The sequence below is a fragment of the Vigna unguiculata genome, chromosome 1 (assembly GCF_004118075.2).
Source record: "Vigna unguiculata cultivar IT97K-499-35 chromosome 1, ASM411807v1, whole genome shotgun sequence".
NCBI lineage: Eukaryota > Viridiplantae > Streptophyta > Magnoliopsida > Fabales > Fabaceae > Vigna > Vigna unguiculata.
The window spans coordinates 200,714-210,000 of NC_040279.1; positions in this window are offsets into that span (position 1 = coordinate 200,714).

The window sequence follows — 9,287 nt, forward strand, 5'->3', positions numbered from 1 at the left end:
AAGAGGAGGTAAAGCAAGTTTATATGCAACAAAACCTATTCTTTTAAGAATCTAATAAGGTCCTATATGAACTTTGAAGTTAACTTCTTTGATTTGTATAATATTCCTGCTTATTCAACGATGTTTTCAAATATTTTTAGACATATTGGCTTTCTTTTTGGTATTATGTATTAAGTTGAGTCTAATCAACACACTCTCATCATTTTAAAACCAATATAAAGTTGTTTTACATTTTTTTCACATGTAATGCTTCATATAGAATAATACCTATGCTTGGCTGGTGAGTGTTATTGTAATGAATCACACTAAGGATAAAATTTCATTCCAACTACCACTAACACCATTTTTGAATTTATACGTGTAAAAAGAGTGGTTTGAAGTTAAATAAGTGTTGCCTAAACTTTAAGCCACAACTTTACGACAAAATTCTTGGTGCAAAGTATGACTATGGGCTTTGCTTATAGGCAACAATTTTTTTCCTAAGGCGACACAATTTACAAAATTGTTCTTATAGTGTTACAATAAGCCATGTTTTCTGGACAACTTGGAGACATCGATTTTATCCATAACTTTTAGGCAATGCATTTTAAGTGTTGTTTATTACTTAGACAACATTTTTTGAAATGTTGTCATACGTAAAGTTCATACTCCTTTACTTGTTTATCTTTTAGACAACACTTTCTGATGTGACAAAAAAAAATATTAGACAAAACTTTATATATTGTTGACATACCTCTTAATTCCATAAAAACACATATTTGATAATATTTTTAAATTTTTTTGCTCATCTATTACTTTTCCTTTCTAACCAAGATGACCTTGGCGAGTTTATATAAACATTTAAGCTCTAATGACTTCTTCTCCAACATTTTTCCCAACCTCTATGTGAATAGAAAATTAATGTTTTTCCCTGTTGGGAATCTCATTTTAAAATCTAACATAACAAAATTCTTAAAACCTCATTATAATGGCAATACACCTATCAAAGAAAAAAGCATTTGTTTGAATCTACGTTCACATATCAATACCATATACTGACAATATAATTTGCATTAGATACAGAAGAATAGAGAGAAACAATTAATATAATACCAATTCAACTCAAACTCTACAAATTTTATTTGTCTTATTTTGTTCATATAATTTTGCTTTCTCTTATCGATTACATTTTTTTTTTCACTAATGCTCTATATTTTGAACAAGAAAATTATACTATCAATATACCAAAAAAGAGTTCTAACCAATATGCGAATACATTATCAATTTAATCAACAAAATTTGTTTTTCACCATAAGTATATTATCTGTAGTATGCATTTTTTTCGATGGTAATTAAATAGCAATTCAATTGATTCAAATTTCACATAAAAAATGCAGTAACAATATTGACACAATAAACTTGTTCTTTCGTATATATATTTGTATATATGTTCAATTTTAAGCATCAACTTGGAAACTTGAACTAACCTAATTCAAATGTTGTATATTATACCAAGTTAGCTAGTTATCTATATAAGATGGTCAACAACTTGGACTAAAATAAAAATAATTATTTTATTAATATTATCTTTTAAGTGATTATTTGTTTAATTTAATCATTTTCTAGATTTGACTGTTTGTTTAAACTTAATCATTATTGATGAAAATTAATTATAGTAAAATTATAAAAAATATTTGTATCTAATTTTATAATTATAATTATAATAATAACAATAATTATAATTTTTATTTTTTATTATCATAAAAAAATTAAATACAATGTTTTTACTAGTTTATATAAAAATTTTGGGATTACTCTTTGGTTCATATTTTCGTTAAAAAATATCAAGTTGGTCCTCGAGTTTTTTTTATCTGAATTTGGTCACGAATATTGAAAAAATGATGCAATTTGATTTTTTTTCGTCAAATTTTTTGAATCAGATCAAGATTTTTTCATCAAAACTAAAGATGGTTTATTTTTTGGTGTAATTGACATAATCTTAATGTCAATTTTGATGAAAAATCCTTACTTTAAGAAATTTAACGAAATGATCAAACTACATCAATTTTTAAAAAATCGGAACTAAATTGAGACTAAAAAAATAGAGGACCGATTTGACATTAAAAAAAATGAACCAAAAGAGTAATTCAACCAACATTTTGAAACCCCCAAATTTTGGTTGAAGATCCGTCACTACAAGTGGGTAACACTAGTACCACTTTGGTTGATTGTTGTTTAGTTCTAGAAAAATTTTCATGACATTGAATTTTCTCTGAGAGAATGAATTTGCCAATTTTTATTGTTCAAGTTAAACTAACTTTATTTTAATTATCTTTCCATGGGCAGGCTTGTTGATTTTGTTTCTATTTTAACCTATTGAAGCAAAAGCTCTAGTGTAAATGTGGTTAGAGGTTGAGAGCTTTATATTACTGGCAATATTTTAGCCCCATATATGCCAAGGTAGGCCTTGCAATCTGTCCTACAAATGACAATATAGATGATGTTTTTATTGTTGCAAACTGTTGATATTGCAAAACTTGAAGTTAATGAAATCAATGTTACACCAAAATTTTGAGTTTTGTTTTTGGCATCTCGCTTCATAGTATGAAATTTGTATCCATCAATGAGGCAACCAGAAAACCTCTTTGTCATATTATTTAGTCCTCTGAAGAACTCGTTAATTTGATATGACACGTCATCTTTCAAAGCTCGAGTTTTGAACCATTCACTAAATTCTGAACTTTGAGTTTTGGCTTTCAACTACTTTCCTTTTTTAGTTTGCATATTAACACTCTCATCAAAATCTTTACAAAAAAACATCAATATATGATCAGTTATAACTACAAGTTTATATGATGATAAAAAGACAAGGAATTGTTATTATACCTAATGTAAATGTCAAATTCATCATAATGGGATAAGAGGTATCAATAAGCTTGAGCTTTCGATGTCAAATATATAGAAAATGATTTAGGTTACTTTTCCCCTCTATAGGGTGACGAAGACTTGAGAAATAATCAATTTGATCTACTTCACATAAATCATTGTGGTCATAATTGTGACTTTCTCTGTTGTTTCTCACCTTCATACAAATATCTTGAGCAAAAAGTTAAAGTTTTTTTTTTCTTCTGTCAAATACCCTTCAACAATAGAACCTTTTGGATATGCTTTATTGTGAACATAACTCTTTACTCTACATAAATATCTTTCAATAGGATACATCCACCAAAATTGAGTGGGGCTACCTAATCTCACTTCATTTTGCAAATGAATAGGCAAGTGAACCATTATGGCAAAAAACTAGATGGAAAAATAATTTATAACTAACAAAGTATTTATACTACTGCTTTGAAGTAATCCATATCTTGCAATTGTACTTTAGACATATATAATGAAAGAATGACCTTAAACAAATTAGAAGTTCAATCATTGTATCAGGCATACTGTTTTTTATTGCCATTGGTAGTAAGTAATGTAAAACGAAATGTGCATCATGACTCTTATAACTAGACATTTTCCTATTATTAGCATGCACCCACTTTGAAATATTTAATGCGTTTAATTAGAATAATTTGACTCTTAAAAACACCACATAAGGTAGATTTCTCATGAGCATTCATTGAAAATAGGCTCGTGAAAACTCTAACTGACCTTTATCAATCTTCGTTGGATGGAGATCCTTTCTTATTCCCTTTATTCTGCAAATCATGATGACATTAACATGATTCCTTGTTTTCCCTTGAATATCCTAAACAATCCCTAAATATAGAGATGACAATGCTTTTGGCCCGCCCTGCATTTGCCCTTGAAAAGTGGGTTAGGCTGGCCACTCCGCATAAGAAATGTGGACAAATTTCTATGATCCACATAAGAAATTATTTATTTTGTATTTTTTTCACTAAGGTGTAGGATTTTAATAACCTTATTTTTATTTAAATAAATTCGTAAAAATAAAAAAAATTCTATAAGCCTATTTCTTAAAAAAATTCAAAATTTATAATTCCTAATTTTTAAGTACAAGTATGTTGAAAATAAAAATCACTTTGATCTAGATTAGAACAAGGGCAAAAACGTGAACAATAATAAAGTTGTTTTTGGATGGACTAGAGTAAAAACTCTAATGAGAAACTTGCTTATAAGAAACACACACAATGTATTGTGTTAGTGCAACTGGATTTGAGAGATTTAAGTCAATGTGGGCAATGCAGGTCGGCCCGTCGTTGGCCTGCGAGAGCCGCAATTTAGGCGGGATGGACCTAAACGGTCCAGCGGGCTAAAATACTTAGCCCGCCCCACACTTTTTATTGTAGGCCTACAGGCTTGCCCGTTCCGCATTGCCATTCCTAATAAAATACTATGACACATGTTTTCTCAATGTGAATCACGTCAAAATTATGACAATTTATTTGTCACTCAGTAAGAAGTAAAAAAGATTGATCTCTTTTTCCATGGACCATTACTTACCCTTTTCTATTATTTCCAAATTCATTGATGAAATCTTCTAATATCTCCAAAAATTTGTCCATTCTAACATGTGTGGTGTAGACCTACGTTCTTTTTTTTCCATTGAAAGACTTCGTATTGCATCTCCAAGGGTGGCTTATTGGTAAAAAACATGATGGTCCATATAGCACATATTATGGTTAACCTTCAAATAAGATGAAATATTATTGTCATAATTGCAATAAGCACAAGTTAATATTCCTTTGCTGCTCCAACCAGACAACATAACATATTCAGGATAGTCACTAATAGTCCATAGAAGAGCTACGTGCATTTGAAATGTTTCATTTTCTGAAGCATTATATGTCTTTACTCCTAACTCCCATAAATTTTTTAGCTCCTAAATTAGTGGTTAAAGTTACACATCAATATCATTCCATATTGATTGTGGTCCAAGAATGTTAACAATGATAAAATTGTATATAATGTTAACAATGATAAAATTGTATATTTGAGTTTCCTGCACAATCAAGGTGGAAGGTTGTACACCACCATCATGACAAGCCACATGTTATGTGATATGTTCATGGTCCTAAATGGATTAAAGGCATCACTAGCTAGATTGTGATAGTCAACAGAAAAATGTCCATGAAAGCTATCAAAGATCTTCTATGTTTCACCATAAGTTTGATGTCTCTTTTTTTCATCCTTTGATCGTTCTTGTTCATGTCACCTCATTGACTTAGTAGTATTTGAACACATAAAGAGTCTTTGAAGTTAGAAATCAATGGAAAGTATTGCAATACTTTGACAAGACCTTTATGTTCATATTTTAGCCCATCAACCTTAGAATTTAGGAAATTCCTTCCATAGTGAAGATTTACAAATACTTCAAACATCTATATTCTCATTCTTTTTCCAAAATAACATGCAATCTTTTGGACATGCATGAATCATTATAATTAAGACCTAAATCAGTAATCATATTCTTTGTTTTATTAAAAGATATGGTAATATTCAAGTAAGGCATGACCTCTTTTAGTAACTTAAGAGATGATTAGTGAATGAAGAATTGCTCTAATCATAACGACACTTCAATAAATAGAGATGAATGATGAAAGATAAAGTGGAGAAAGTTTCACATCTAATGTAGAATTCTTGATTTGCGTCATTAATCAATTAGTAGAGCTTTCTAGCTTCACCATTAGGACATCTATGTCTTCTTTTGCTTCTACTATATTAATACAAAGATAATGATACTTTAACCCACTTTTTTTTACTCACTTTTAACCCACTACTCTCATCACCCTTAGATCATCATATCACATCACTACAAAAAGTTAAAATAGATAATCTAAAGGTGATAAGAGTGATAGGTTAAAATTTGGCCAAAAAAAATAGGTTAAAATATCATTATTCTTAATAAAATAAAACATTAATATCATTGTGTGAATCGTCATTATCTACCATGTCATATCTTTACTAGTACGCAAAGATATATTTTCTCAATGACAAACCCAAGGATCATACCCTTTAGAAATTTCATGGCTAAATAGTCATAAATCATGTGTCAGTCTTGTCTAAATACAATTTTATATTAGCACATGGACATAAAATCTCATGTCATTGGTGTCTTCCTCTAGTAATTATATACAACACTGTACCTTGAAAATTTAGTTCACTACTGTAAAAAATAGTTTCATTATGAAATTAATAATCGAAAAGTATTGCATGAATGGTAAAGGAAATAACATATACGATTTTAAAATATAAAAAAGGTTGTTTACTCAAAGTTTATCTGTTCTTTCTCTATGACTTCGCCCACTTTAGGCAAAACATAAACTGTTTGGTGTCTAGTTGTCCTATCTCTCCTATGACAAAGACACTATTATTCTAATCTTTTAATTTTGATTTTAATTTTTTAAAAGAACAATTACTTTAGCTGGTGTTAGATTTAAATAATAAGATCACAAACACTCACTACTTGATGCTATATTACTCTTGAATTTATAGGATATTCATTACTCTTGAATTTAGAGAATATTCAGTAGCGAAAATGTTTCTTACTTTTATTTTGTTTTCTATTTGTACTAAAATGCGAAAGTATTTTACTTTTTACTTTTAGTTTTACTAAATCGTGCATACATTTAAAAAGAAAATAGAAAATAATTTAAAATTAAATGGAAATGAAAAACATTATTTTTACCAATCTATGTTTTTTTTTTCAAAACATTATATGTAACTATCATTTACTCTTCAAAAAATATAATATGAAATTAAAGAAAAGTTTATTACCTAAAATAAAAATCTCTCAGTCTGTGATTGAGAGATTAAGGCTCTGATCGTATCAAAGGATTGATTTAATACACTGATTCACGACGGCGGATTATAAAAAAAAGTTGTGTGCGTTTTAGAGGATTTGCACAGATGGATGAAGATGAATTTGCGGGATTCCATTCAAAACACATCCTTCGGTTTAGTGAAGATTTGAGAGAATGAGGAATAAATTTACTTTTATATCCTCACCTCTTAACAGCTAAATATGATTCTTTATATATATATATATATATATATATATATATAATTAATAATAATTTTAAATAATAGTAGTTATTATAAAATAATAATAATAATTTAATAATATTTTTTTAAAATTTAATATTTTTAACTAATTTATTATTTCATATATTTTATCATCAAGGTATTTTAATAATTTTCAAATTTTATCTATTATAACTTTTTATTTTATCTTTCACATCACTCAAATCACTCACTAACTCTCACAAAATTTATCTTCAAATCCATTCACTTCACCCTCTAAATCCACTCAAAGAAACACACATATTCATCCACACAAATCAATACAAATTCATCTTCACACTCTCCTCCAAATTCATCTTCTCAAGTGAACAGAGCCTAAGTGAGTTTACTGTAATATAGAAACTTAGTCCACTATGTGAGAAATACGGCGTATCCTTTGTAATTGTCTCCTAGGTTGTCTTATAATATATATCCAGTGACATACTAACTTTTTTTTCTCATTTCAAATAATGTTGTCTCATTTACATGTTTCTGGTTGATAATGTTTTGTGATAATGTTAGAGTGGGAAATTGAGTGCAGAAGCGTTGGTGTGTGGTGGTGGAAATAATGGAAGGTGTAGGCAGTGATTTAGTGGTATAATGATAATGATATTAGGTGCAGAAATGAACCGACCAAATACGAGGCTTGTAAATAAAATTGTTAATGTTTCTTCTCAAATCCAAACCCAAATTGGTGCCAATCGCTATCCATCTTTTGTTTCTTCTCACCTCACTATGTATGTATGCATGCATACATGCATGGACCCCACCCACTCATCACTTTTCATTTAAACTTTGAACCACCTTCCCATATGCTTCTTCCTCTCTCACCTTTTAAAACTCTCGTATTTATTCATAAAACTCAATTATCACTAACAAAATCAAGGGAATTTCTTCCTCCACCCTATATTTTCTTATTGCACCCCATAATCAAGTTAAAAAGTCAAATTTCTCCTCTTCTTCCGTTCTCCTTCCCCAAACACCTCCATACAATCTCCACCTCCACGCCATCTTCTTCTTTCACCTCCATCTTCACCCTATCTTCTTCTTCCACCTCCAACCCCATCCTATCTTCTCTCACCACCATCTCCATTTCCATCTTCACCTCCATCCCATTTCTCCTTCAACCTCCAACTCCACTCCATCATCTTCTTCCACATCCACCCTAGAAAACATTCACGAGTGTCCAATAAAACAATACAAATATATAATAATATGAAATGTAAGGAAGAAAACAGGAATCAATGATAAAAAATGTGAAATGTAAGTTTCAGATTTCACAATCCAGAATATCTATCAATTGTATAATCCGGAACTATAATTATAGCAGGAATACATTTGGACTTTTAAAAAATATGGTGCAAGAAGAAATTCCTCAATATAAAAAAACATCTAACGTTATCCTAGCAATTCAACAGAGCTCACTCCATTGGAATAAAAACTACTAAAGCATTTCTTGCTATACCCTTTTTTTTCTTCCTTCACCCCCATAAATTGTTTTATCTTACCCCTGAATAAAATATATTAAAAGTCATCAATTTCTTTCCTCTTTCTTCGCATGGATGTCCCTCTTGACTTTTAGGCTGCCATCTCCATCATTTTCCTCACCCATCACCAATTTCATCTTCATCATTTTTACACAACTATTTTTGGATTGGCAAATCTGGAATGCACTCTCGTATCCGGTAATGCATACTGGATTGTTCAATCCAGAACTAAATTTTTGGATTGGTCAATCTGGTGCGATTACTGAATTCGAAAGTGTATACCAGATTACCCAATCTAATATGTAACTTTACATACCTGATTACCCAATCCGATATGTAAATTTCCATACCGGATTGAACAATCTAGTACACACTCCCAAATCCAATAATGCATATTAGATTGACCAATCCAAAAGTACATGCTTTTTTTTTATTATTTAGGTTTTTTATGCATGGATTGTTACGCAGGCCCCAAAATGGACTTAGCTGCATGAGCCAGTGCCTCATTTGGTGACCATCTTGTGTAGTCTGAAGTGATCATGTAATATGTGCCCTCTTGTTTGAACAAAGTTGGAGCTCTCGTTGTTTGCTACTCCAACAATTGCTTTGTTGTAGTTGGCATCATCAATATGCATCCACATCACATACTTTTTGGTCTTCTCGTTGTAAATAACTTTTGGCCTTTCAAGCACATTAGATTTGTGTAGATCATGGGTTTCATTTGTTTCATCTGTTGCCAATACAATCCTCTCATGTTTCCATGTCCACAAATTCTTACAAGAATAGCAACCAACTCTA